Source organism: Gobius niger (genome assembly GCF_951799975.1).
Source record: "Gobius niger genome assembly, chromosome: 8".
NCBI classification, from domain to species: Eukaryota; Metazoa; Chordata; class Actinopteri; order Gobiiformes; family Gobiidae; genus Gobius; species Gobius niger.
The window spans coordinates 37518965-37546846 of record NC_136859.1 but is presented as its reverse complement, the minus strand read 5'-3'; the positions used below and the strand labels follow the sequence as shown (position 1 = coordinate 37546846).

At 43.1% G+C, this 27882-nt stretch overlaps 1 long non-coding RNA gene across 1 annotated transcript in view; it reads right to left on the bottom strand.

The window, feature by feature from the left end:
- The window catches only part of LOC306967303, a 157978-nt gene that overhangs the window by 105372 nt on the left and 24724 nt on the right, over positions 1-27882 (bottom strand). The window lies entirely within an intron of this gene.

Below are 27882 nucleotides of genomic sequence, written 5' to 3'. Positions count from 1 at the left end.
TTGTTAGTGAGAGGCCCCGTATGCACCGCGAGACAGACTTTCATTTACTCTGATTTATAACCACAGACAGGGAGGGAGGGAGCGGGCGAGGGAGGGGGCCGTTTTACTCCTACAGACAACTTTTATATAAATGTACCTCATGGAAAATGCTTAAATTGTCTCCATCTGTATTTTTTAATGATACAAATTAGCAACACATGCAGTTTAGCCACAGCATGATGGATATTAGCCTGGCTGCACATCAGAGCTCTTTGGGGTTTGGTTTCCTTATGGGCTACTACTTGTTGAGTGGATGATTGAATGGAGGTTTGTAGATTATTCTTTCCTTATCAAGCCCCATGAAAGAACAGGTTTGACTTGTGGGTAGAGGGTATTTCTCAGGCCGATGCCGGTATCTTTGGCCAGTTTAGAAACTGTTTTGTCTGCAGTCCTGTGTATGAGGCTTCTAAACTGTAAAATGTGTCAGTGTTGAACGGTGACTGCAGGGGGCGCTTTATGAGAGGCATAGGGCTGATTCATTCAGGTTATTCATGTTCCGTCGGTACTTCAGAGAGAGCTTGTTGACAAAAATCAGCAGATTCCAAATGGTAGTGAAATTATGAGCAAAAGTCTGCAAAATAAAATATTTAAATAGGGTCATCATGATGTTTCTCAGCCCCGAGGCCTAGGAAGTTGTGAGAGGCTCATTTAAAGCTCTTTCCAATGCAAACAATGTGAAGTCTCTATCCGATGGTTCCGGAGATATAGGACATTTAGCAGCCAAGCATATCAGCACATCAGTGAAGCTCTGCACCCCTGCTGTAGATGAAGAATGGCTATCCGTAACTACTACAAAGTGCTTTACATCAAGGAACCAGTCACTCATTCACTCTCATCCATACATCAGTGTACGCAGACACTGGAGGCACAGAGGGTGAAGTGGGTGAAGTGGACACAATGACAGTGAGCACCTTCAGCAGCTGGGATTCGAACCCCCGACCTTCCGATCATGAGACGACCCGCTCTAAGAACTGTGCCACTTTAATCAAATTAGTGTCCCAACACCTTATACTAAAATACTACGTGTAGACAGACAGCAACCTTTCTTTTGTGTGCCTTTTTTCTGCGAACTGCATTTGTGGTTTCTGTGTTCCACATTGTTTTACCGGATACTTTTGTTCGTCTTTGCCGTGTTTTTGTGTTGTTTTTTTACTGCAAAGAGTCCATAATGGTCCTGAAGAAATCAACTTTTTACTGGCTCATCAGCTAAACCCATTTGAGACCAGAAATGTATTCTTCTGAGACGCTGAAGAGGCACCAAGAGCCCCCACACCTGCAGCACAGTGGAGGCGTCACAAGAGGGGCGGGACAAACGAGGAGGTATCCGGGTAAGACTCACAGTTAGGCCACACATGCCTTCTATTGTTCTGGCTAATGTGTTAGGGTTTGTGTTTTGAGGAAAAAGTCTTCAAGTCCTCTGCTCAGTCCTCCCCACACTGCCAGATCGTCCGTCTCTTTCGGTATAGTCACCTGACCTGTTTCTGTCCTGATATACTTACCTGTTTCCTCCTGTTTCACTTTTTTGTATTCAATTGTTCAACCTTACCTGCCTCCGTCTCCGCTTTGGGGTCCTCCTCTGCAAATCCTAATGTAATGGACGTTCACTGGAGAATCAAAGAGATTAACAGCTAAGACAGTTGTGGAGCGGAGGGAGCTGCGCAGGAGGAAGAGGAAGGAGGTGGCGGAGCTGACCAGTGCAGGACACCACGCTCTGGAAGGATCAGAGGAGACTGAAGGCCTGGGTTCCTCCAGGTGCTACAGTTTCCTCGACCTCCATCCAGGGAACTGTTCCCCTATTGTGAATTGTATTTGTCACTCTGTCTACTTTCCTTCTCGTGCTCTCCTTCACAGCAGATCATTACTGTCAATAGCAGTTATTCATAAACCATAAAACGATTATACAAAATCTGTTTCTTTAGGTCCCTCACACTCCTGTTTAGTCGCTCATGTCATGTCCCACATTGGGCTGGTTCTGGTCACCCTCTGGCACCAGACCACACGCGTTATCTGTGGTCTGGGACTGGGTGTTGAGTGGGCCTGAGTCAGAGATGCTCCTCCTTTTGTGCCTCGTCTGCCATCAGGATACAAATGGTAACAGTGCAAAAGGAAGCGTCCTTATCTGCGCCTGGACACTGCTGACCAAGTGTCTGTCTGTCCTGTCTGAGAACATCCAGCTCTCGCAGACAGCACCGCAGTACTTGTACTGTAAGAGTCCTTGTAGTAGCACGAGTTAGTAGATAGCAGTAACGAAAGTGAGGAGATGGCGTTGACTGAAACTATGCAGTAGCAGCAAAAGTCGACGTATTACTGCAGTACTAGTCCCTGACACGTCTGCAGATTGAATTACTGTCAGGTTGAAACAAGAACCATGTTGTAAAGCAGGGGGGGCAGTTTGTGTCATGATGGGCCCATTTTCATCATTGCCAAATCACCGAGGGCCGAAGCAAAGAACCAACATTATGATGTAGTGGGAACCTCTTAATCCCAGAATGCATTTTCCAGTTCGGCTTTACCCAAATCTAAAAACTTCTCGACTGCAGAGCAACAGTGTGACGCCTCGTTTGAGAGCAAAAGCCTACAAAACTGTCTTGTCACATTTTGTTTGTTTTCTCATCACTTTATTCTCGCTCTTTACTCACTTTTTTGTTGTCTTATTGTTGCTTTTCTTCCATGTTTTTGTCGCTCTTTTGTTGCGTTTTTGTCGCTTTTTTGTCAGTGTTGTGTTTTCATCCACATTTTCCACGCCATTTTGATGCTTTTTTTTCAAGAAGCTTTTAGATTTAGGTAAAACTGGAGAAAATGTGCTCGGTTCAGGCGGGGGTTAAGAGGTTAAAAAACATCCAGGTGATTTTTGAATCCAAAATGTATATGAACAGTAACATTTTGTATTTATATTACACTGTTTTTAGACACTAACCACCAAAGCAAAAAGAGGCTCATCTTCCCCCACTCCCCCGACTGCAGCAGGTCTTTGATCTCTTATTTGCTTAGTAATAGTTATCAAATTCATCTTGAGGGCCAGAAGGTCTATGCTGGAGGGCCGGATTAGCCCCCCGGGCCTGACGTTGTAAAGTAATGTTGATGGAGGACATGAATCAGTCTATAAAGCTGTGTTAAAAACAAAGCTTGTGTTGACAGCGAGGTTCACAGGGGGAGAAAAGGTAGTGGCTTATAGTCCAGAAACTACGGTAGATGTGGAATCTATTTTTTTTTAATGAAACGCTCCAGAAAGACTCACGACTCAGTGAAAATGGCTACCTGACCCGAGCCACCCCCTCTCTGTACCAAAGACCTACTTTTAATAAGCTTTCCCCGGGAGCCTCCCCTGATGGGACCAGACCCCGACGGGCACCTCCTCCCTGGGCTGATCATCTCCAGACCCCAGGGCCAGATGACTTCCAGAGAGGGTTGATCGCCACGGTAACGCTCCACAGACGCCCAACAGGGAGGGCTAATCAGTGCGGGACGTCTCCATCCTGTCAGAGCCTGCACTTAATAAAAAAACCTTCTTGAAACGCCCAGTCAGTGGTTTGGGCTGAAAGTGTGGAGTCACGCCGTTCCTCTTTTGTCTCGCTGTAATGAAGGAACATGACATGAGGAATGATGGTTTCAATAACATTCTGCGTTTGGGGAAACGTTGCTGCTGGATGCTCCGGCACAGGACAGCTCGGATTTCTTACGTAACGTTTCTGAAGGACAGAGGAGCAGGCTGTTTCTGGATGAGTGCAGATTAGATCAGGCTCAGCGTGATTCCAATAACAGGCTGCTTTCTAGTTATGACAAATTGTGATGTGGAATATCGCCGCCACAGCTTTGGGAGAGTTTGAGTAAAGCCTGGTTCACACGGGAAGATTTGAAAGATTTTCCAAACCTGAGAGACCCCCCACGTGGGTCGAACAGTCACACGGCGAAACCAGCACGTCACACACGGAACCATTTGACTCAGGAACATTTCCAGGTCAGACTCGAGATCTCGCCAAACCTCTCGAGATCAAGCGTGGCTTCAGAGTAAACAAACATGGCGAACGAAGAAGAGGTTGTAGTTTGTTTTTAAGTCTCCGACGTCCACCAGACTTTATGGTGTGCCATGATTTTGGATTCCCTTCCCTACTTCCTCGTCACCTCGATCAGCTACACGTCACAGTGGTTCAAACCGAGGTTCATATTCAGTTAGAACGGCCTGAGGAGGAGCTCAGGGCCACGTTCAGGTTAAGAGCAGGCTCAAACAACATCTATCTATCTATCTATCTATCTATCTATCTATCTATCTATCTATCTATCTATCTATCTATCTATCTATCTATCTATCTATCTATCTATCTATCTATCTATCTATCTATCTATCTATCTATCTATCTATCTATCTATCTATCTATCTATCTATCCATCCATCCATCCATCCATCCATCCATCCATCCATCCATCCATCCATCCATCCATCCATCCATCCATCCATCCATCCATCTATCTGTGTAACGTTTGTTTTCATATGTATTATTTTGTATATATTTAGTTTTATTAATATTTGTTTTATTTTTAGAATCTCTAGTGTTTCCTCTGAAGGAGCCCTCTGTCCCGGGAGTGCTGGTTGGCTGTGGCTGTGTGGGTGCTCTCCTGTGGGTGCCTGATGGAGGTGTGGTGTCCCTGCTGGGCCTCCTCTGGGTGCCCTGTGTCGGTGCCCTGTGGCTGCAGCTGCTGTCCCGGTGCAGACGGCTCCTCTGCTGGTGTTTCCTCACCTGTACCCAGCCTAAAGCTGCTTTCAACAAGAACAACATTCGAGAAAAAAAGTACACAGATCATCAAATTACCACCTCTACTACATCATACAGACAGTGAAACAGTGGTTACTGCCTTGAAAGAAGTGGAAAAGCTTGAGGACAACACGGCAGCTGTGGTTTGAAATGCCTTTCCCGAACCCAGGCATTCCAATCAGAGGAATTATACACTTCAATAAACACACTGGATTACAAACATGCTTTAAAGGGGATTTTCCCATGACATGATCGCTGGACAGACAGAATGAGAATAGCATTTATTGCCATTGTTTAAGAACAGATTCACAAACTCGGACTTTAGGGCAGGTAGGCTACTGCTCATTCAAACCACACCAGACTGTAGGCCTTTGTTATGATCTCCAGGAGAGGGAGAGAGGAGAAATGTAGGCTGGTTAAATGATTCCACTGTCACCAAAGAATCAGGAAACTCTTTTCATTCACATCTTAGTGTTGTTGTTTTTTACAGCAGTGGTGCCGCCTGAAGTGTGTTGGCACCAGTATGTGTCCTGTGTGCGTCAGGTCTGCTCTGTGTGTGCATGTGATAACTGTACTGGGGGTTCTGGGTGAGGATGTGGTGAAGTATTTGATTCTGTAAAGCATTTTGTGATACTCTCCAGGTCGTGGGCAGTCCTTGTCTCAAGCTGAGGAGTTCAAGTTCTTGTTCTGAGTGAGGGACGGATGGAGCGTGAGATCGCCAGACGGATCGGTGCTAGTTAGTGTTACTAGTTAGTGTTACTTATCATGATCTGAGGAGGCAGTTATTCTGTCAACTGTCTGATGTAGCTGTACGTTTGTTTGAACTGCCAGATGAGGAAAGGCTTAAGTATTTGTACAAGTATAATCCATTTTATTTGACTTTTTTCTTGGCTTCTAATGTTTTTCTGGTGTCTGCCTATGTGTGTGTGTCTTATAAGCCCACCAAATAATAAAGTAAAGTGTATGAAATGTCTGATCTCCTCCAGCCCCGACACGCCTCACCTCATGGTGTTGCTTTGGGTGTAGAGTCTCTCTCTATCCCCTGCAGTGTTGGAGTTATGAATATATTTGGCTTGGCTCCGGTGACCCCTGGCTGAACCCGGCTGAGTGAGGCAGACAGTCATTTGAATGTGAATGTGGAGAAAGAGTCTGGCCCAAACAACGGCTGGAACTGTCCCTTTAACGACGACGATGCGCTGATGCCCCGAGCGTCAGGCCAGGGCTGCATAATGGAGCGCTCTGTGGAACATGGATGTCAAATTAAACACAAATGATGCTCTCGCAAATCTTAGCCCTGATGGACGGTTTTATCTGTGCTCGGTAAGACAGTAAGGGCTCACACTCACGGCCAGTTCTTTTGGTAGTGCGTTATCGGCTCACGAGTACAGCTTTTGGCTGGTCATGACTGGAGTTTGCCTTAATCCAGCGGGTTCTTTATTTTACACTCTAAACCTCACTCCGGTGGACTGTGAACACTGTGAACACCGTGAACACTGTGAACACTGTGAACACCGCTGACAGAGGAGGAGGAAACAGCAACAGGGCGACATAGGGCTGTGCAATGAATCGAAATTCGATTACGATTTCGATTACAACAGTAAACGATTACAAAATTAGCATAATTTTTAAATTTTATTTTATTTTTTTTATTTTTTTCTTCTAATTTTTAATTTTGGGATTTTTGTCTTTTTTTTGCTGGATTTTTGTCTTTTTTTTAATGGATTTTTGTCTTTTTTTTATGGATTTTTGACTTTTTTTATGGATTTTTGTCTTTTTTTTAATGATTTTTTGTCTTTTTTTGCTGGATTTTTGTCACTTTTTTTATGAATTTTTGTCACTTTTTTTTATGGATTTTTGTCTTTTTTTTATGATTTTTTGTCTTTTTTTGCTGGATTTTTGTCTTTTTTTTAATGGATTTTTGTCTTTTTTTAATGGATTTTTGACTTTTTTTAATGGATTTTTGTCTTTTTTTGCTGGATTTTTGTCTTTTTTTTTATGGATTTTTGTCACTTTTTTGATGGATTTTTTTAAAGGCAACAAATTATTTTTTCAATAATCGAGCAGCCCTAGGGCGACACATGACACATTATTCAGTATGACTATAAAAATCTATAGATTAGGCACATCCTTGTTCAAGGTTCAAGAGGTGGGAAAAAAGTAGCGGCTTATAGTCCGGAAATGATGGTAGTACATTTTGGCAAATAACCATTTTTCCTTTTAAAATCTGTCTTTTTTTGGGGGGGTTTATTTGGTTGGGACAGTGCATGTTAATGAACATAAATGGGTCTCAAGCATTTTTTTCAATATACCTTGCTTTGTAGACAAGCTTGGACCCCACTTTGGGAACAGCTGCCTTAATGCATTTCAAATCAAAATGACAATGTTTCAGTTGAGATGAACATATTGCAGTTGAAGGGGTCATTTACCTAAAGACGTAGAAGGTGGGGCTTGACAAACATAAACACTGCACTGTTCATATCGATGGTCATTAACCAACAAATAACGTTCTGTAAAACTAAAGCAGAAAACTCAGATAATGATACATTGCTCATGAAATATTCTCTACTGACTTAACGGCTCCATACCTATAAAGCCACTAAATTCAAATTTGAGTTGTGTCCAAACTCATTCCTAACTTTCTGAACATATTTTTAGCATCTTTAGGGTCACTTTCACAGAGATACGAGAAAAGTCACCAGCGAGTTCATACAGTCGACATATATGGACTAAAGTATGCATGGGTAGGTTAGAGTTAGGGATGTCTTCCCCGAGAGCCTGGACACTGGTGGAGGTGTGGGAGACCGGTGAAGGATGTAGCAGGTGAAGCCACAGTAAGAAGCGGTGGTGAAGGGGTGGAGGTGGGTTGCAGCACGGCGGGGAAAACGGGGGGCAAAAAAGTGATGAAAAAGCAACAAAGAAGAGAAAAAATAGCACTAAAAATATGACAAAAAAGTGACGACAATGCAAGGGAAAATCTCTGCCTATAATGAAGAAAAAAACAACAAGCTGAACAGGCGCGTGGGATGCTAGCGTAGCATATTGATGGTTAGCTACATGAAGCTAAATAGGTGTCTGGTATGTTGACGTCACATAAACAGTTCAGATAACGATAGCATGAAGAACAAACCAAACTGTCTCACTCCAAATCACTAAATCCACTCAAATCTTCATCCTTGGTGTCACTACTGAACAATCGCCTTGGCAACGACCTATACTTATACTTACTTGTTTTTATGTTTGCTATTCATCCTAAGTTCCCTGTTCTGTTCCCTGACGGTTGTGATTGTAGACCTCCTCAGGCCAGGTCCCTCTCCTTTTGTACAAACAGCTGCAGCTCTGTCCACCATAACGTTTTACAGGTGACCTCAGCCTGAGCAGGTCAAAGGTCACGAGTCCCAGTGAGTGACCTGGAACACCTGGATCTCAACGCCCTGCAGAGAGACCTTGGTGCGCGTGGAAGAGCGTGGTCACTTCTAACTTCACCCGTTTGGAGCCATAGGAATACATTGGGAGAGGCCAAGTGCTCACATGATCTGTGGTCATTTTGCGTGACTGAGCGCACACACAAAGACCAGACAGGTACACATCAACTCGTCTAAGCTCAGGTAAGGGCATATCTCAGTATGGAAGAACGGTGGCCTGTTCCTTCCACAAAACCAAGATGTTGAAATGGTACATGAAGTTGTAATTTAACCCTCTAACCCCCGCCTTAACCACTTTCTATGTAAAGGAGTACATTTAACAAAGATGAAGGTTCTTGCGAAAAACAAAAAGGGGGCGTTTACAATGTATTCAGATAAACGAAACGAAGAAAAACAAAAGGTGCAAAACTAATATCCAACAGTGGATCTTTTGATGATCAGCCACCTCGTCTCCAGTGTCTGGTTCCGTTTGTGTGTCTTTGCCGTAAAGTGCCTAAAGTAGGTGGAAGAGCACCTTGTAAACAGAGAACATTTCCCATGTTTATTGTGGAGGTCAGAATGACAAGCCCGTGTTCAGTAATGACTTAAAGAGGAACAAAAAGGTTTCCATTGAAAGTCCATAATAAGTCCATTCTTAACCTCTTAACCCCCGCCTTAACCAAGCACATTTCCTTCACTTCGGCTTTACCCAAATCTAAGAAGCTCCTTGACTGAGCTCACTGTCTGCATAGTGTAGTGCCTTATTTGAGACCTACAAAGCTGATATTTTTTTCGCTTCTTTGTTGTGTTATTGTTGCTTTGCCAGTACATTTTGTCACATTTTTGTTGCTTTTTGTCGCTTTATCTTTTTTTTATCTATACAAGCCAGTAAAATTTGAAAGCAAGTTTCTGAAAAAACTGTCTGTGTAAGTTGTGTTTTACTCACACAGGTGGTGGAAACTGATCAATTGTGCCAGAATTGATGCCATTAAAAAGCATTCCATTTTGTTCCAACAGGCTTTAAATCTACATTCCTCGGGCACTGCTCATTTAACTTTAAGTTCAGTGAAGACACAACCTGCACGGTCCACATGACATCCACCAGGCAGGTTATTCTCAACTCCTGAACTTTTGTTAAAGTGACTCAAAGGAAACAGGTTTTGCCGGAACAGAAACATCACACTAAACCTGAGGATTGTTCTGACGGCTTTATTTCCCATTTGTTTGTTTTGTGTTTCAGATAATAAAAGGCCTGTTCAACCACTATATTAAATAACAGAAAAGCGGGAAACAATAATATGATACCAATACTTTGGGGGTCATTTTTGTTGATACATTTTTATTACTTTTTTCAGTAACTAAGGAGTATAACATATTACTTCAACAAAAGATGGTAACACAGTAGTCATTACAATTGAAGTAACATGAAGAGTTCATTTGTAAAAGCAGATATCGCCGTTGTGACAGTTTCAGAATGATATTGGAGTCAATAGATGACACTTGTGAAGCTAAAGTTGTGTAAATTTGATGAACTAGTGACTTTATATTTTCATGAACCAGACCTGGTCATGAAAAACACAGCTAAGAAAAGAGAAATGTTAAAGCAAATGTTTTTTCAAATGAACTCGTCAAATACTTTTTTTTTTTTTTTTAATTATGAACAAAAAAATGCTGCCCAAATAAATTGCAAAACCAAATCAAGTTGGACACTAGAGTGTAATAAGAAGAAGTAACTCAAAGTGTTACACATCTACATTGATACAAACATATGACTTTTTTATTCATTTATTTGTTTAACTATAACCACTTATATATTACAATTCTAAAGCAATTTTCCCCTGATACAGATACTGGCCATTTCATATGGGTGAATGTATTTCAGTCAATAAACGTTTCTAAAACTGGGTATTTTATTTCATTCAAAAAATTCAAATGATGGTCTTTTAAATGGTTAATGAAACAATTTCAATGTCAAATGAAATACATACACATAGTTTAAGAGTAATACTTTCATGACGAACAGAACCTAAACTAGACTGACTCAGTTCAATTCTCACAGAACAATGAAGTAAATTGTCCTTTTGTGTTATAATCGCTGCTGCGCCTCTTTTTACATATGCAAATGAGCATCGATGCTGTTCAGTACTGATACTATGCTATCAAACCACAAGTAAGTAAGTAGTAAGTAATGTTTATTTATGTAGCACCTTTCACAGACAAAAGTCACAAAGTGCTTCACAAAAATACAAAATAGAAATACAAAGTACATTTACATTTACAGTCACACACACACAAAAAAAACATAAACTATCACACTGCTGACATTTTTTTCTTTTACCATAAATCACGCATTTACATAAGTAGCTCTGCAAAATCACGCAGAATTCCAAGCACCTGGAAAATCTGAAATTAAATTAAATTAAATTAAATTGCAATCTCAACTTTGGTCAGTCAAGTCAGCTACTGCAGCTTTGGAGTCTGACGGGGAAATGAAAAAAGCATTTGTTATTTTTGAGCGGAGGTTTGTGTCTGTTAAATGTATTTGTTTTCCATTTGTTTTTCCTGATGTGATTAGCTCATCAACATGCCGCCACCACGTTATTGGCTCATGGCGCCTAAAATCAGTGGAAATTCTTGGTTATTCCACTGTCAGTTCTCCGCCGTTTCTTTCCTAAACCTGACTTGAACTTGTTTTGAGCAGCTCCACAGAGGCGTAAGAGTGATCCAGCCCACACTAATCCTTCAGAGCCCACACCAAAGGCACATTTCACAGCCCGGTGCCTCACAAAGGGTCGGCCCGGGACAGGCGCAGGGGGGCAGGCACAGCGGGGGGGGGGGGGGTCGACTGACGGGATCGGGCCCCGGTGGTGCGGTGGATGGGATGTTTTGTGGGGGATTTAAAGGGGTAGTGCCCTCCACAGGTCAAGGTCGGGCTGACGACACAATGACGGAGTGATTATCTCAATATAAAGCTCCACTTTCTCAAACACAATGGGGGCAAGCACCGGTCCCTGGGGTCCGCACCAGCTTTTGTAGAGGAGAGAACATTAGCATAAGTCAACACAGGACAACCTTAACATATTCTCCACTCTTCTGGCCCTGATTTAGTCTAAGTTTAGACCTCTTTTCCTCCTGTGACACATTAAACTGGGCTCCCACGATCATTTTAAGTTTCATAATAACAGGACCGTATAATCCTTACATGATATTTGACTTTATAAACACGGGAAATATGTCTCTGTAAAGAAAATAAAGAGGTGTAAGAAACTGGGCTGCTCGTGATTTGGTATAGAGCACATTCTGCAGGTGATAGTGGGGCGACAGTGGCGCAGATGGTAGAGCGGGTCGTCTCATCGGAAGGTCGGGGGTTCGAATCCCTCCTCCAGAAGGTGCACACCGTCGTTGTGTCCTTGGGCAAGACACTTCACCCACATTGCCCCCAGTGTCTGCGTACATGGGTGTGTGAATGAGAGCATGAATGGGTGAGTGGATCCTTGCTGTAAAGCGCTTTGAGTGTGTGTCGGTGGAAAAGCGCTGTATAAGTTGAGACCATTTACCATTTATAGTGGGAATGTTGTAAAACAACGCCAAGCTTGCAACATTATTAGTTTTATTTGATTTAGTTTCTTCGAGGAGCATAAAAGAAACAACAAATGTTTATCACAGGAAAAGGAATAGGGTTGGGCAATGGATGATTGTGTATTCAGGATATTTTCACAGACTAACATGTCGTGTCGTGCATATGTTCAGACTGCAGGCTGAAACGACCCAATTCTGATTTTTTTTGTTTTTTTGTCCCTATGCGACCTGTGTCTGATCTTTTCAAATGCGGCCCAGGACACTTGGATATCTCCTAAATCCGATGCGTGTCTGATATTTTGCAATGTGACTTCATTCTGAATGACCAGGTCACATTTCTCTGATGGACGTAATCGATGCACTACAGATTCCATTCATTCGTGTTAAAGTGGAGTGAGAGGAAAACTACACGTGCACTTGTTCTGAATAAAGTGAAGCTGCTCACCTCTCTCTCCGCCGCTGAAATCCAGAGACACGTTTCTCGTTAAAGACATCGCTGCCTCTGCTCCACAACAACCTCTCTCTTCCTTCCTTTAAATGATTTGGTTATTGATGTTCTCGCTCCTTTAGCTACAAAGGAGTATATTTTCAATTTCAAAAGGAGAAGCACAGACGGCTGAATCTTCATCTGGACGTGTTTTAATGTACATAGTCGCAGACGTTTCGAGAATAATCCAATTCTCTTCAACCAATCTAACTTCTGATGGGACTTGACCCTTGAAGAAGAGAATTGGATGATTCTTGAATCTGCTATGTATGAAACATACTATGTATGTTTTCTTAGGATATTGTATAATATTCAAACCTAACTAATTTAACTAATTAGACCTCCTGAAAAGGATTGACTCTCGTCCCCTCCAATATTTGTGTCCCGCCCTTACTTCCACCCATGACTCGTCATCAAAACATGAAGCTGTGGTTTGTGACGTACATTTTCATGTTCTGGTGTTTTGATCCCCTTTCTGCTGCATGGAGTTTGCCTCGCGCTCTTGAAGCAAATATAATACCCATTGGTATATTCTCTCTCTCGGGACATGGACAGTGGGAGAAATAAACAGTGTTGGGCAAGTTATTTCAAAGTTAATAATACATAAGATTATAATTATATGTGTAAGTAAGACCCAGGACACGGTGGTGGGACTATGTCTCCGAGCTGGCCTGGTGTCGCATCGGGGTCCCCCCAGAACAGCTGGAGGAGGTGTGTGTGGATCAGGAAGTTTGGGCATCTCTGCTGAGACTGCTGCCCCCGCGACCCGGCCCCGGATAAAGCGGAAGAAAATGGATGGATGGATGGATATATGTAATATGTTATATACACCACTTTGACTTATTTCTGAGTTACTTTTGAGTTACTTTTGACAAAATATAAACTCCCCTCCTGGAACCGCCACCTTCACGTGGTGGAGGGGTTTGAGCACCCGAATGATCCTGGAGCTCTGTTGTCGGGGCTTGGTGCCCCTGGTAGGGTCTCCCAGGGCAAACAGGTCCTATAGGCGACGGGTCAGACAAAGAGCGGTTCAGAAGCTCCTTATGAGAGACCCACAGGCCCGGTTAATCATGAGGTCGTCCTCCTGTGGACCCACCACCTGCAGGAGGAGCCATAAGGGCTGGTACCATGTGATTTGGGCAGCTGCCCCCACGACCCGGACACGGACAAGTGGAAGAAAATGGATGTATGGAAAAATATAAACTGAAAATAGTAATTATGCCACCAAGCAAAGATTTCCTTTGCCTTTGCTCTCCTCTTTCTCTCGTGTTTTGTTTGGACGACATTAGGGAAATGTAACTGAAGAACTTTTACTCCTGTGTTTGGTGCTGCGTTTACTGTTCGTACATCAATATAAACCATTTAAATGCACATGTAACTTGAGTTACTTAAATTTGTAAAAGTAAATGTTACATTCTTTAGTTACTGAAAAAAGTCACATAATTCTGTGATTTGTGACTTTTGTAACATGTTAGTTTGTCTTGTATATGCTCCAGGCCTGTTTCTGAAGAGGGATCACTGAAACATGGTTAAAGATTGTTATTTACACTGGGGTCGTAACATTGTCATTTTAACCTGTTGCCCTGCTGTTTTTTGGCAGGTCATGTGATGTTCTAACAAGAACAAGGCGTGAGCGTGTTTGGGGTAATAACACGCACATCTGGACTGACTTCATGTACAGACAGGTCCATGTGTTCGGAGCTCAGGGGCTTTGCTGAGCTTTTATGGTGGACGTCCTTCCTCCAGGCTCCAGGGTGAACCAGCAGCTCCAGGTCCAGCATTCACAAAAGAAACATCAGAACACGTAAAATATGGTATGATGTGAAAAAGGTTCATCAGAATAGTGGCCATAGACCTGAATATTGTTCAGATATTGTCCCTGGTTTGGACAATCCAGGGCAACATTGTTATTCCAAAATGCCCACAAACGTCAAAGCAGCCCTTTAAGTTCTCCTTTTTCACAATGCTCCTGAAGTTGACTCATTAGTGTGCAGACAGATTTGAAAGTTCCTTCAGGTGCAGCGCTGGAATGCCTTTGCACTCTCTCCCTCTCTGCTTCCTGGGGATTACTACAGCAGCTCTTCTGTCTGAACAAAGGAGACGCTGCCCCTCTCCTCGTTCCCCCGCCCCACAGCCCACACTCTTCAAACGCAGGTGGCTCCCCTCTGCAGCCCCCGGAGCCGGGCAGAGGGGGGAGCCTGCCACAGTAGCAGCGATTCACATGGAAATAGGCCACGGCCCTCTCAATGGAGCCAGGGAAGAGGAGGGAAGAGGAGGGAAGAGGAGGGAAGAGGAGGGAAGAGGAGGCAGCCTGGGGGGAGCAGATACGCTTAATATGAGGAAGACTCTATTAAAAACAGGCTGAAAGGTCCGAGGAGCAGAGACGAGGAGATGATTAAGTACACAAGGAAAATAAAACCATTCTACGCTTTACTATAGGTTTTAATTTGAACATGTTCTAACTTAAAAGGAATCACCTCCCCCCAGCCATGAGATTGGGAACTCCAAAACACATTTTCTCTAAATATTTTTTTCTGGCACACATGCAAAGGTAAAGGTGCTTTATTTGTCATTACAATGGAGAAAAAAGTATTTGCCCGAAATCCAATAGAGAGTGTATGGGGAACTGACCAAATACTTTTTTCCCACTGTAAACTTTAACTGTGGCCATACGCCTTTGCTCTGCCCGATCCCGTCAGAGCCCAGAGGCAAAGCAGGACGGGCCTGGTCAGTACTTGGATGGGAGACTGAACACCAGGAAGCCTAGCGAATGTTGCCTCGCTTCCGTCAGTCTACCCCAGGGCCGCTGTGGCTACAATAGTAGCTTACCACCATCAAGTATGGAGTGAATGATTAGTGCAATGTAAAGCGTCTTTGAGTGTCCTAAAAAGCGCTATATAAAACCAATGCATTTTTTTAATATATTTTTTCTTTTTCATTAACTGTACAACCAAATGTGTCCTCTGCATTTGACCCATCCTTTGACGTCACTGGACGACCCGTAGGGAGCAGTGGGCAGCGGCAGTGAAGGGCCCGGGGACCCATCTCCAGATGTGGAGCCAGGTCAGAAATACCTGGCTTGAGGATTCACCTATTGTACATGTTTTTAGTGGTAGGAGAAACTGGACGAAACCTACTCAGACACAGGAGAACAAGCAAATTCCAGATGGAAACCTGGACCTTCTCGCTGTGAAGCACAAGGCGCGTGGGCATCATCCAAAAATCTTTCATTTAAGGTTACACGAATGAGTGGTGTTTCCCATTGGTTTACGTTGCACTCGGTTCAAAAGGAAAAACTCAACAGAATCGCCACTCGTTCCAATGTGTTGCTATGGAAATGTCTAGAGTTTTAAAGGAACAGGCCACTCTTTCTACATACTGAGATATGAAGCTCCAGCGCAAATTCAACCTTGAAGACGTACCTGCGGCCTTCGTCCATCGCCTCATCAACGGCAGCCGTCACTAATCACCCAATCACGGCCCGAGCTCAAGCCACACCTTCGCGTCGGCCAATCATTGCAGCTGCTTATCCCGCTTCAGCCACTCATCGTCCAGGATCCCCTTCATAAGCTCCCCGGTCAAGCTCGGCCGTTTCCCAGCTGTGCTGCGACCCCCCTCCACCCCTCCTCCACCTGGCCTCTCCTCACGCTCAGCTCGTAGCATCGACCACCGCGCCGGGCATCGTCCTACCACCACCAGTGTCCAGGCTCCGAGGGATTCTGGTCATCATCTATCAACGCCATGTATTCCATATTATTATTAAAACTTTCTAATGCAGTCTGTCTCTGTGAGTCTCTTCAGGTTGAGATGTTCTTACCTGAGCTTAGACGAGTTGATGCGTACCTGTCTGGCCTCTCCCAATATATTCCTATGGCTCCAAACGGGGGTGAAGTTGGAAGCGACCAAGCTCTTCTGCAGGCACAGAGACCAGACAGGTACGGATCAACTCGTCTAAGCTCAGGTAAGAACATATCTCTGTATGGAAGAACGGTGGCCTGTTCCTTTAATAAAGATCTTCACCTTGCACCCCTTTGCCGGACGTTTTCCACAGACCGTGGCCCTCGATCAGCCCGACGCGTCACTGGTGCAGTTTCAGTTGTGCCGTCTCTTCAAACTTCCCCTCTTCGTGACCTCCATTTCACACACGCGGCGCTGACACCGGCGCTCATCCACTTTTAAAACTCCCATGAGATGGGCCGACCGCATGTGTGCCGTAATGATCACACTCCAGTGGAACACATAGTTAAACAGGGAGTGAGGCGCGTCCCAACTACCAATCAGTGGCTCCACGCTATTTCAGAGCGCAGCCTGTGTTATTAAACGTGTGAACGCCGAGGGGGAAGTACAGCAGGACTCAGAGCCGGGGTTTACCCAGGAGCAGGGGAGGCAGGATGGGGGGGCATGCAGATGGGCAGGGGATTCATGCTTTGTATTTGGAGACGTTTCCCTTTTGGAAGTATGACCTGAGGATCGGTGTTACGGGCGGGAACACCCATCCACACAGGCAAACTCTGCTCAGAAAAAACACAGCACATTTTCTCCAGTTCAGCTTTACTCAAATCTAAGAGCAAACAAACGCAACAAAAAAGTGACACAAAAGCGGAAAAAGGTGACAAACACGTGCCAGAAAATTAAATTCACAATTAAAACTAAAGAGAAATGAAAAGAGGAAAGAAAAGACCTCGGTAAAGCCGACACTTCTCTCTCACTCTCTGGAGCGCGTTTGACAAAGCAGAGCGGCTCCCCATGGAAACATCGAAACAGTTGAGATTTTATCATTTCTCTGATTTTTAAATGGTTAAAATCGGTCCAAGGACGGCTGAGAAACATCCTGTTAAAGTCTTCAATCCGAGAACCAGGCTGTTTAAATGCACACGCCATAATGAGCGATCGATAACACGGTGTTTCAAACAGTGTTGTCGTTAAAAATGTACTTGAGACAGAGATATTTATTTGCCTCTTCATATAATGTTAGTGTCTGTCCAGAGGAGAGAGGAGTAAATCAGAAAGGAGAGAGTTGCACTATCTTCAAATCAGTGATTTTGATCAAATTTAGCCTCTGTTTAGCTTAGATTTCTCAGAAACCGAGGCACATAGAATAAACAGTTTTCACCTTAGAGTTAGATTCTCTCCTTTCAAACGAGCCATAGCCTGTGTCCACAGCTATAACATAGAATACGCTGTGGTGCTACAAATATCATGAAAAATGGTCTGGATTGTTGGCACTCTACAGCTAAATCCCCAAAACAGCGCGGCCTCAATGTGTTAAGAACTAAAATAGTTTTGAAATTCATAAAATATGGCAAAATATGATTTTTCTTTAAACAGATTTTTCCACCAGTACATCATTTGTTTTAAATCTAAACCAAATCCCCCTCAGAAAAGACTTTGTAACTAATATGTCAACAAAATAAACCCATACATTTAAGCCTGGTCTTGATCCATTATTCAGATGTTGTTGTTGAAAATATCGACAATATTGGCCATTTTTATATGCCATTTTTCCCCTCACATACAAGTCAGTAATGTACAGCAGAAGTTTCAAATAGATATCACTAACCCTGCCTAAAGTGCTGTGAGGCAAAAATATATATACAATGTAGAAATAAGCTAAAAAAAATAGTGTTTGGATTGTTCAACTCAGCTGGTGTCGAAAGCCAACACATGAAGGCACGTTTTAAGAGTGACTTAAAGCTCTCAGTGGATGAGGCTGAGCTCGTTCTAAAGTTTGGGTCCAAAGTTTGGGTCCAGTGACCGCGAACGCCCTGTCACCTCGGGTTTTTTATTCGAGCACGTTAAAGCATCTGGTCACGTGACCGCAGGGCTCTCACAGGAGAATCCAAACACATTTCAGACAAAGACTCTGCAGCCAGGCCATTCAGGGATTTCCAAACCTGAATGAGGAGAGTGATGCAGCTGCAGATGACGAACGGACGCAGCATCCAGGCCGTGGTCCAGAGAAATACAACAGTCCAGATGTGTGGAGATGAACATGTGGACTAAGTTTTCCAGCTGGTCAGAAGGCAGATATGGTTTTACTTTAGTTTGTTTTAACCGGAGCTGATTTGTTTATAGAATTTAAAAAAGCTACGTTTGTAGCTTCAGTTTCCCCTGGGGGAGACTGACAGAGGCGCTTTCGCGACTACACACGTCTGCGCCAACAGACCCTCTGACCACCACTCACACACATCATTCATCATCCTGGCCTATTGTGCATGTTTTTAGTGGTAGGGGAAACCGGAGTACCTGGAGGAAACCTACGCAGACACGGGGAGAACATGCAAACTCCACACAGAAAGGCCCCGTCCTTGGTGGGAATTGAACCCGGACCTTCTAGCTGTGAAGCGAGAGCACTAACCGCTGCGCTACCGTGCCGCCCTAGTTCCGGCGGCCATTTTGAATACTGAAGTAGAATGATGCAGTACTACAACATGTAACAGTATCTCTACTCAGGATGAAAATGAAAGACAGCTGATGGACAGTGGCATTTTTATGGACTTGTAATCATTGCTCAAGAAGAAAACAATAAAAAACCAACACATGTGGCACAGACGTAGCAGCTCTGTCTGTCGAGCTACAGCAGGATCTGCTTCACTCTGAAGACTAAATGAACACATCAAAGAGGAAACAGAAAGCCTTTCTCTGTCATTTTTACAGTTTGTCATGTCAACAGAGTCTCAGTTTGAGTCAGTGTTTAAGCTGCTCAAGACATTAGCATGCTACCGGTTAGCAACTGTCAATGGCTTCAACACGATGAACACATGTGTGTCTCAGTGTTCATCTATGACACTGAGGAAATACTACAGTAACAGCTCAGCTCTGACCTCGGTCACATGTCGTAGCCAAGGCTCAATGTTTGGAGTGTGGTTCAGAGGTCAGAGCTGAGCTGTTGAAGCTAAATGCTAACCGGTAGCATGCTAGCATCTTAAGCAGCTTTAACACTGACTCACTGGTTTCTCTCTGGGGCCGTGTTCTTGACTTATGATAACGAGTACATAACAATGCCACTGTCGATCAGCTGTCTTTCATTTAAATCCTAAGCAGAGGTATTGTTACATGTTGTAGTGCAGCATAATGAAAAAAGCATGTATTGGTTACAAAGGATTTTTCAGAGGGATCATCTGGACATCTTGACCAAATGACCAAAAACCTGAAAATTAAAAAAATATATATATCAAAATACAGAATCTAAACTAACATCATTCAACCAGATTTGAAACGTTCTGCTCCTTCAATCATAATCAATGCTAATGACGAGGCCTGAAAAGTTTGGGAAACTCTGCTTAGAATTCACCCCTTTCGACGAGAAACACTCCTCATAATAATGGCTTACATTGCGCTTTACAAGCCTGTGTTACCAAGTTTCTCAAAGCACTAATCTAATACTTGAGTCGTTTTCTTTCATGAAACTGACTAAAGCTGGACTAAAACCAGTTTAGAAATGACTCAAACGTGACTAAGACTAAAGAGATGACCTGAGCGCTCTGAGAGCTCCTCCACATCAAACCATCAGCTGTTTGAGTGTCTCCACAGGCCCGGACACGGTCTCCCTCTCCCCAGACGGGCCGCGGCGTGTGTGAAGCCCTCGGGTCACAGGTTTATATCCCGTGTCTCATCAGTGTGACTCCTGCAGCTCGGGATTACAGCAATCAGTGCCCTGAGATTGTTCCTGCAGGCGTCAGGAACCCCCCATCCCGTCCTAACCTCCCATCCCAGGCTGAACACGGGTGGGCTGGACTGACAGAGCCTGAGACCTTATCCGAGCGTTAAATGTTCACTTGTACAGGGCCTGTGTGAACGCTTGAACACGCCTCTTTGCCTCTCACAGACCAGTATCTTGTTGCTGCATGAAGCTGAAGCGTACTAACACACACATACAGTTCACAACCAGGGACAAGAGCTGCAAACCTGTTACTATGTTGATTGCATTGTCCTCGATAAATAAAAAAAACATCTTTTTGCACTTAAAGGTACACTGTGGAAGCAAAAAAAGTGGATAAGTGTGCGTGTGTGACCTCTTAGTGACCCAGCGGCTCTTTGGGTGGTCAGCATGGCGCCTTTACTGTTGACTCTTTGGAGCTCCAGGATCGATTGTTTTGGTAGGCAGATCGAATCATCTCATCTCCAACGCAATCCAGACACCAAGGCAAAGACAAGAGAGAGTTAGCTCTTTTATTGAAGAGGTGAGGCCTTTTCAACGGCTTTGTGATTTCTATTGTAATGCTTTGAAAATATAAAACCCTATGTTAGCCCCACAATGTTCTGAAACCTAGGCTATGCAATACAACATAACACAACATGTACTGCTGAATGGTTACAAAGTTATAATATGGACTTTCCCCCTTACACAGTTCCGTAATGCACCTTTAAACCCACACATACATCACATTTAAAGCATTTGCTCACTTTTCATACGGGAAAAGTGCTGATAATGGGGGCTTCAACATTTCTACACGTGCTTGAAAAGTCACATTTTAGACACAGTTTGGTAAATGTGTCTGCTGCTCAGATGTTTTACTGCAGGTCGCTCTCATCTGTTGCCTCTGAGTTTGCTGTTTGTGGCCGAGCTCTGGGTCAGAGGCTGAAAGTAAACACTGGTTCTGAAGCTCTAGTGATTCTGTGGCTAAAACAGGCTTGTGTTTGTGTCCACTAGCGCCCTTTTTTGGAGTATTTTTTGTCACTAGGTAATTACTGTGTCCTGTGACGGGCTACCTTGATTATACTCGGCGGTTACCAACGCTTTTGTGGAAAGGTAACGGATAAGTATAGTTAATAACTTTTCTAAGACACTGGTTAGGGCACACGGGCTCAAAACGGGACACTAACAAATGAGAGCAGTGAAGTGAATCAGACTCTATGGGGGCTACAAAATCCATTCTTTGACCCACTGCCAAAGTCCCATTATGTTTGTTGAGCTGCACGTTAGTAGCAGGTTCTGTAACAGGAAAATGTTACGCAGTGTGGCTTTAAAATAAGACATGTCAAACAATTTGCATTTCCATTTGCAGACTTTCAGTTGACAAGGAAAAAGTATTGAAATAAACATGTAGCTGTGACTCCGTCCTGACTGACAGAGGAGCTCACCAGGGGCTTTTAACATTTACATCGATATTTCCCCCAAAATCAATGTCCAGCACCGGGCATCGATCCCGGTGGAAATGGACGCAGCAGAGAGTGCACGCCACACGGACTGACATTGGAGTCGGGCTGTTGTCACGGCTGAGGGAGGAACACGCTTCACTGAGCGTGTGGCGTGTGCAAACTAGTCTGTGTTCAGACCCGCATCACGTCTGACAAATGATGATTTCTGAAGCTTTAATAAGGAGCGAGACACTGCAGGCTCGACGCTCTGGGGCAGTTTGCTCATAGGAGAGAACTAGCACTTAGCTCAGTGTAAGTTTATGTTGGATCTGGTTTAGACCTGATTGTGTCTTTATCAAGGCCTGGGACTTGGAAGGGCAAATATTGAGGTCACAGTTAGGATTGTAAACTTACGTGAATGTTCAATCTCTGACATTTTTCAAAAGGAATTAACAGGAATAAACATATTAAAAAAATCTGTCATATTCAATGCAATGAGTCGAAGTCATAGCAATACAGTAAGGCCGGGTTAGGCAAGTTTGTATCACGGAGGCCGATTTTCATCATTGCCAAAACATCAAGGGCCGACCCTCACCGCTGTAGCCTAAAGTTAAGAACCATTTTGTGCAAATGCCAATGTTTCACATCAGTGGTCCTAAAGTGGCCCAACTCCAAGACCCGCCATTACCTTAATGACAAACTTGCGAACCAAATAAAACTGCAATTTGTCATATATCGTATATAATATTGTATTTACCACATGTTTTTATTGAACATGCCATAGATTTGCTTTTAACACTGTAATTATGATCAAAACCATTTCCGTGTAGTTTCCGATGGAAAATATTCAAAATAAAGTTCCCTATAGGCTCGCGACCCACCAGTTGAGAATCACTGTTTTACATTATATATGACCAAGTGGGATGTTCTGAAGGACATTTAAAAAATACACTATAAAAGACATTATTTCTCGCATTTTTGTGGTATTTGATCCCGTATTTGCATATTAATATTTCTCAAAATGATATTGGGGGCCAGAGGTTCTGCGCTGGAGGGCCAGATTTGGCCCCCGGGCCTGACGTTGCCAACCCCTGCAATAAGGCCTTGAACTAAAACATGAGCTACAAAACCGAGGACAATAGCTGCATGTTTGAACAGGATTCAAGCTAACGACGCTAACTTTAATCTTATCATTTACAACTCGCTGCAAAATGCGAGTTAGTGAGGCTGCTCTTACGACTGCGACAGAACCAAATGATCCCACTGTAGATGTAATGAAATGGTCAAACTCACCATGGTGGAGGGGCAGGAGTCACCTGACAACTCCCAACATGCACTTCTTTGCAGACATTTGTCTGGCCTGTATACACATAGAGGCCTGAGGTTCTGTGGGTCCTGGATGGTGCTACAATAAACTCTTTTCACTTATTTTACTTTTATTTTAAGATTAGACTGGGAACCATAAGATCAGATCATTTTAGATTATTCAAATCAAAAAGCATTTTATCGATGGCGTCTTAGATATTTCAAGAGTTATCCTGATGTAGTTATTTGTATGTTGTATTAAAAAGAGCCAGACTTGTGAACGGCTCTTTGAAATGAGTGGATCCCAAAGACCCGGCTCCCAGGAAAGAGCCGTAAATCCCATCACTTATAAGAATGTGATTTGATAGTTATACACTGACATGTCTTGTGGCCAGAGTGTCTTTGCTCTGCCTGATCCCGTCAGACCTCAGAGGCTCAGCAGGAAGGGCCTGGTCAGGACTTGGATGGGAGACCGTTTGGGAACACCAGGAAGTCTGACGAATGAGTGGTTGGTGGTGGTCGGAGGGGCTGATGGCGCAGACTGGTTGCCTCGCTTCCGTCAGTCTACCCCAGGGCAGCTGTGGCTACAATATTAGCTTACAACAATGAATAATGCAATCGTATTAGCACTAAGCAGAATGTAGGTTTGTGAAAGCTGTGTTTGGACTTGAATGAATGGGCCTCACTCTTGTTTCTATGGGTCGGGTGCATGTAATTATTTATTCAACAACAAAAACATTATTTTTTTGTGAGAACTCACAACATTTCAAAGCTGAAGCTCCTGTTTCCAGAATGTTTTCCAGAAAAGCATTGGGATTTTTTGCAACAACTCCAGTCACAGTTTGAGAACAACTAAGCTGATTTTATTCTTTACGACTTTCTTCAGTAAAAACTCAACTCAAATACAGAAACTGAGCACTTTTGAATGTGACGTGTCAACATAAACCCATCCCATTACTGCCCTTTATTCTCATTTTGGATCATTTTCATTATGTATATTGAACCTCTTCCAAAGCTCTTCGTCACGCATCGTCAGGAGTTGGTTGGTGACGTCCTTCAATGTTCTTGTTTTCTTGCCTTAACCTGGACGTGCCGAACCCCCGGCGTGTTGGGACGTGCGCGCCCCTCCCACAGCGATCTGCAACTCAAGAATGTCAAAACCACTGATACATTTGTGAACCCAGAGTCTCGCTCCACTGGCCTGAAGAAGGTCCCGGCTCCCACTGAAGTCCAGGTTTTATCACCGTTTATCAGTCCAGACCCCCCCCCCCCTTCAGAGGCTGAGTGCACCTTTTCCAGCTCCAGTTACAGGCTACCTGGGTTTGGCCTCAGCTGTTGCAACAAATAGAACAGCAGCTACAGAACAACGAGTAATGCGCTTTCTTAGTCATGAAAAACTATGCACGAGCTCATCTGTGGCGGATGATGTCAGTCAAGAACAGACGAGGACTCTTAGGTTTGTTCAGTCTACACGGGCTTAGTTTGCTCTACTTGTTGTTGTAAGTCATTCTATTTCAAACTTTTTACTTCAAGGCAATTGAACAGAACAGTTGTTCCATCATCTGACTTATTTCCTGGACATTAGTTAAACCTCTTAACCCCCACTTTAACCAAACAAGCAACGAAGACGCAGCGAAACAGTTACAATAAAGTGGCAAAAACACAACGGAAAAGTGACAGAGACGCAACAAAGAAGGACAAATCTTAGATGCTCCAGTCGACAAGCTTCTTGATTTGGGTAAAGCTGTACTAGAGAAAATGTGTTTGGTTAAGGCGGGGGTTAAAAGGTTGAAAAAGGGAAAAAGGACCTATTGTCTGTAGATAAAGGCTTTGCTTCAACTTTGCCTTTTCATTCCAGAAGCTTCATCAGCAACATTAATGAACCCCAGCCAAGGGGAGGGTTTAACTAGTGCTAGTTTCACCCTTTTGTTATTCTCAAGCCACTAAAATACACACTTTTATTGTTCTAAAGGTTAAAAGAGCAGCTTTTAGGATAAAGAACCTCCTCCAGAACCTTTGCGAAAGCTCTCAGTCACACAGGAGTTTTAGATCATAGACAAAGCACCAACCTGGATCTGAAAGTGACCGAAACTGGACTCATTAAAAAAACACTGAATAACAACTTACAGTGATTGAAATGTTTTAAGCTTTAAAAGGGTTGTAATTGACAGCCTGGGCCTGCTATTTGACGTAGCACAAGTCATATTAAATAATAATCCCAGCAACAAATCAGAATCCCCAGCGCCATCGCTTTGACCAATGAGACGAGCTTTGCTTCCAGGTCCAATCAGAAGCGGAGGAGGAGGGAGCTTAATCGGTTAATTCCCTTTATCACTTTAAGTATAGATACAGACGGCATTGCGTCATAGAAGGGGGCGTGGCCTCGCCGAGGGGGAAAACAGAATCTTTTGGGAATGAAAAATGTTCACTCTTTTTAGCCGTTTTCTGGTGGAATATGAACTTATTTATCACACACAAATAAAGTCAAGTGTAAATCGGACACATACGGATATTTTCTCACAGCAGATAGTTCAGTGGGAGTGAAAAAACGTTAGCTAGCTTAACGTTAGCCAGCCGTTAGCATTAGCACGATGCTAACTTGAAGCATCATGTTCAGCATTCTCCGTCTTTTATGTAGGGGCTGTTGAACCACTTTGCTCCTCTCCATGTCTTTGTATCTTTACTTGGTAGAAAACTATATTCATAATACAGCGTTTGTTAAAGTAGTTTTGGGATGATTAGAGAAAGTTTAGATTTTTCTCCAAATTGTTTTCCCCTTAAAGGAGCACTATGCAACTTTTGGTGTGTATTTGAGCTTGTATTGACTGTGGCTGTATGAGGTTAGTGTGGTGCCTTTACTCTCCATCACAGCCGTGTCTGGGACGCTCCAGGACCAATTGTTTGGAAGGTTTTCACTGCTGATGGACCCTCCCACCAAAAAACCTACAAAACGATTGATCCTGGAGTGTTGTAGAGACCACCGGGATTGAAAGTACAGGCACTATACTAGCCATGGTCACTACAAGGTCAAACACACACAAAAATAATCTTTCTATCTTTATATGATTCCAGAGATGCCGTCTGTGCAGCTTGTGGCACCATAATTTTGAGAACCATCATCTTAAAGCAAGCCAAACAAGAGATAGTCTGAAGAAGTCAAATTACTTAACATTTTGAATCAATCTTAAAGTTATATTCTGTAAATTTCAGTGTTGAATAAAACCCAATAAACAACGTTATTTCTCCAATACATTTTATTCAAAACAAGATATAGCATAAATGTATCAAATATCGTGACACCAATTTGTTTTCTTTAATATTCATGTAAAAATCACTCAATCATCCAACCTAGCGCGTTCCCCCATACAAACATTTGACTGTAAACTCTGATTTATTAACTAAAGTGCTTGTAAAACAAAATAAAAGAATGATCTAAAATAGCGCGCGGCGGCTAAAGGAAGCTAACAGCAAAGCCAAAGGTTCACAAATACTCAGTTCACAGGAAGAGTCCAGTGTAAAAAACACAAATGAGGAAATAATACTCGTAGGAACAGACTTTTCACCGTCGCTCAAACCCAGAGCCCGTCTCACACTTTTCAACACCTTTCCTTAAATATTTTTGGTAATTTCTCGATTCTGCGCTCTAAAACACTTTCCAAACGCTGCAAAAAAAACATGAACGAGCAGGTTTGACGAGTCGATCCAACTAGTTCAGATTTAGTGACTTAGTGGATAGAAATGTTTAACTTAAGGCATGTCTGTTGAAACTATATTTTTTAGTTAAAGCCAAATTATGTAAAAGATAGAAAAGCAGTTCACGCACACTAACAATTTAAGTAAATGGCACTTGAAATAAACTTTGATCATCCCGCCGGCAAACTGATCAAGTTCATTTATGTTGAAACCTGTCATTCAAAAGCACATCTTGCAATATTTAAGTTATTTTATTAAAAACAAAAATGTTTCTGTTGTCAGCAAATCATTGAAGATGATTACAACAAAACTGCTTCAATTTAACTCAAAATATTAAGTGGAAAACATGACACAACCCATATAAGTCGACATTTGTTTATTTTTGTGTGTAACTAACTCTTAACTAGTTCACACAACTCAAAAAAGCCATTTCGCCTCATGTCGATTCACATTTTTGCAGCGCTCAAGCCTCCAGTGCTTTTACCGTCACATAAACCCATATCTACATCTCTCTAAACTTCCACATTTCATACTGTGTCCTCTTTGAAGTCACCTCCAGAACCAGCCAGACCCTAAAGCTCACTGTGCACTGATAAAACTCAGCAAGTCCCACGTACAAACTCCAATCCATTCAGGACAACGGGATCTTTCATTGAAAGTACAAAGGAGTGGACTCTTTCCAGTATCGCCGTGGTTACCAGGTGAGGCGCTGCTTTTTTTTTATCCAGGTCTTTTTCTTTTCTTTTCTAAACAAATCAAACTTTCTCACTTGTGACGACCTGCAGCCAGTATCTGTGTATACTTCACTATTGGACTATGGGACACGACCCAGGATGGCCACTCTATTGTGTCTAGCTTTAGACCTGGTTCCCAGCCTTTTATGTCCTAGTAGCCCCCTGTTCCTGCTGGAGACAGGCCAGGCCCGTCCCAGTCGAGAACCACAGCCCCTCCAAACGCATTCAAACATAAAAATAATGGCCGATTAGCATTTATTTCAGACAAATAAAGAGAATTTGGAATGTTTTCTGCAGAGACATAGTGATGTCGTCTCCATGGACATGCCGCTGCTGCTGCTTTGCCAAACGTTAAGGTTAAATGCAGCGTTCATGTGAACTGGGGAGCTTGTGTTCCAATTGGTTTTATGTTCATTTGCTTTTTCATGTCGGAAAGAACAGGTTCTGACGTCACTGAGAAAAAACTTCTATTTCTTTTATCGATGATTAGTCCTAATTACACTAAAAGGATAAGATTTAGCTCTTAGCGTCTCAAAAGCTAAACTTTGGTTTGTTTTTTCACATGTTGCAAGAACAACAGGTCACAGTAAACTCAAGAAAGTAGCAGTGTTTAACCCAAAATCTCACATTAGGCGATGAATAAACAGATCAGGAAAGTTCCGCATCAGATGGGAGTTGGGAAGCTCGTTTTGACCCGAGTTCCCCAGTTATTTGCCCCAGCTGAGCGAGTGTTCACGAGTCCAGTAGAACATGTTTAGTATCTGTTCAGTATCTTGTGACATGGAAACCAAACATAACCTCCAGATGCACAT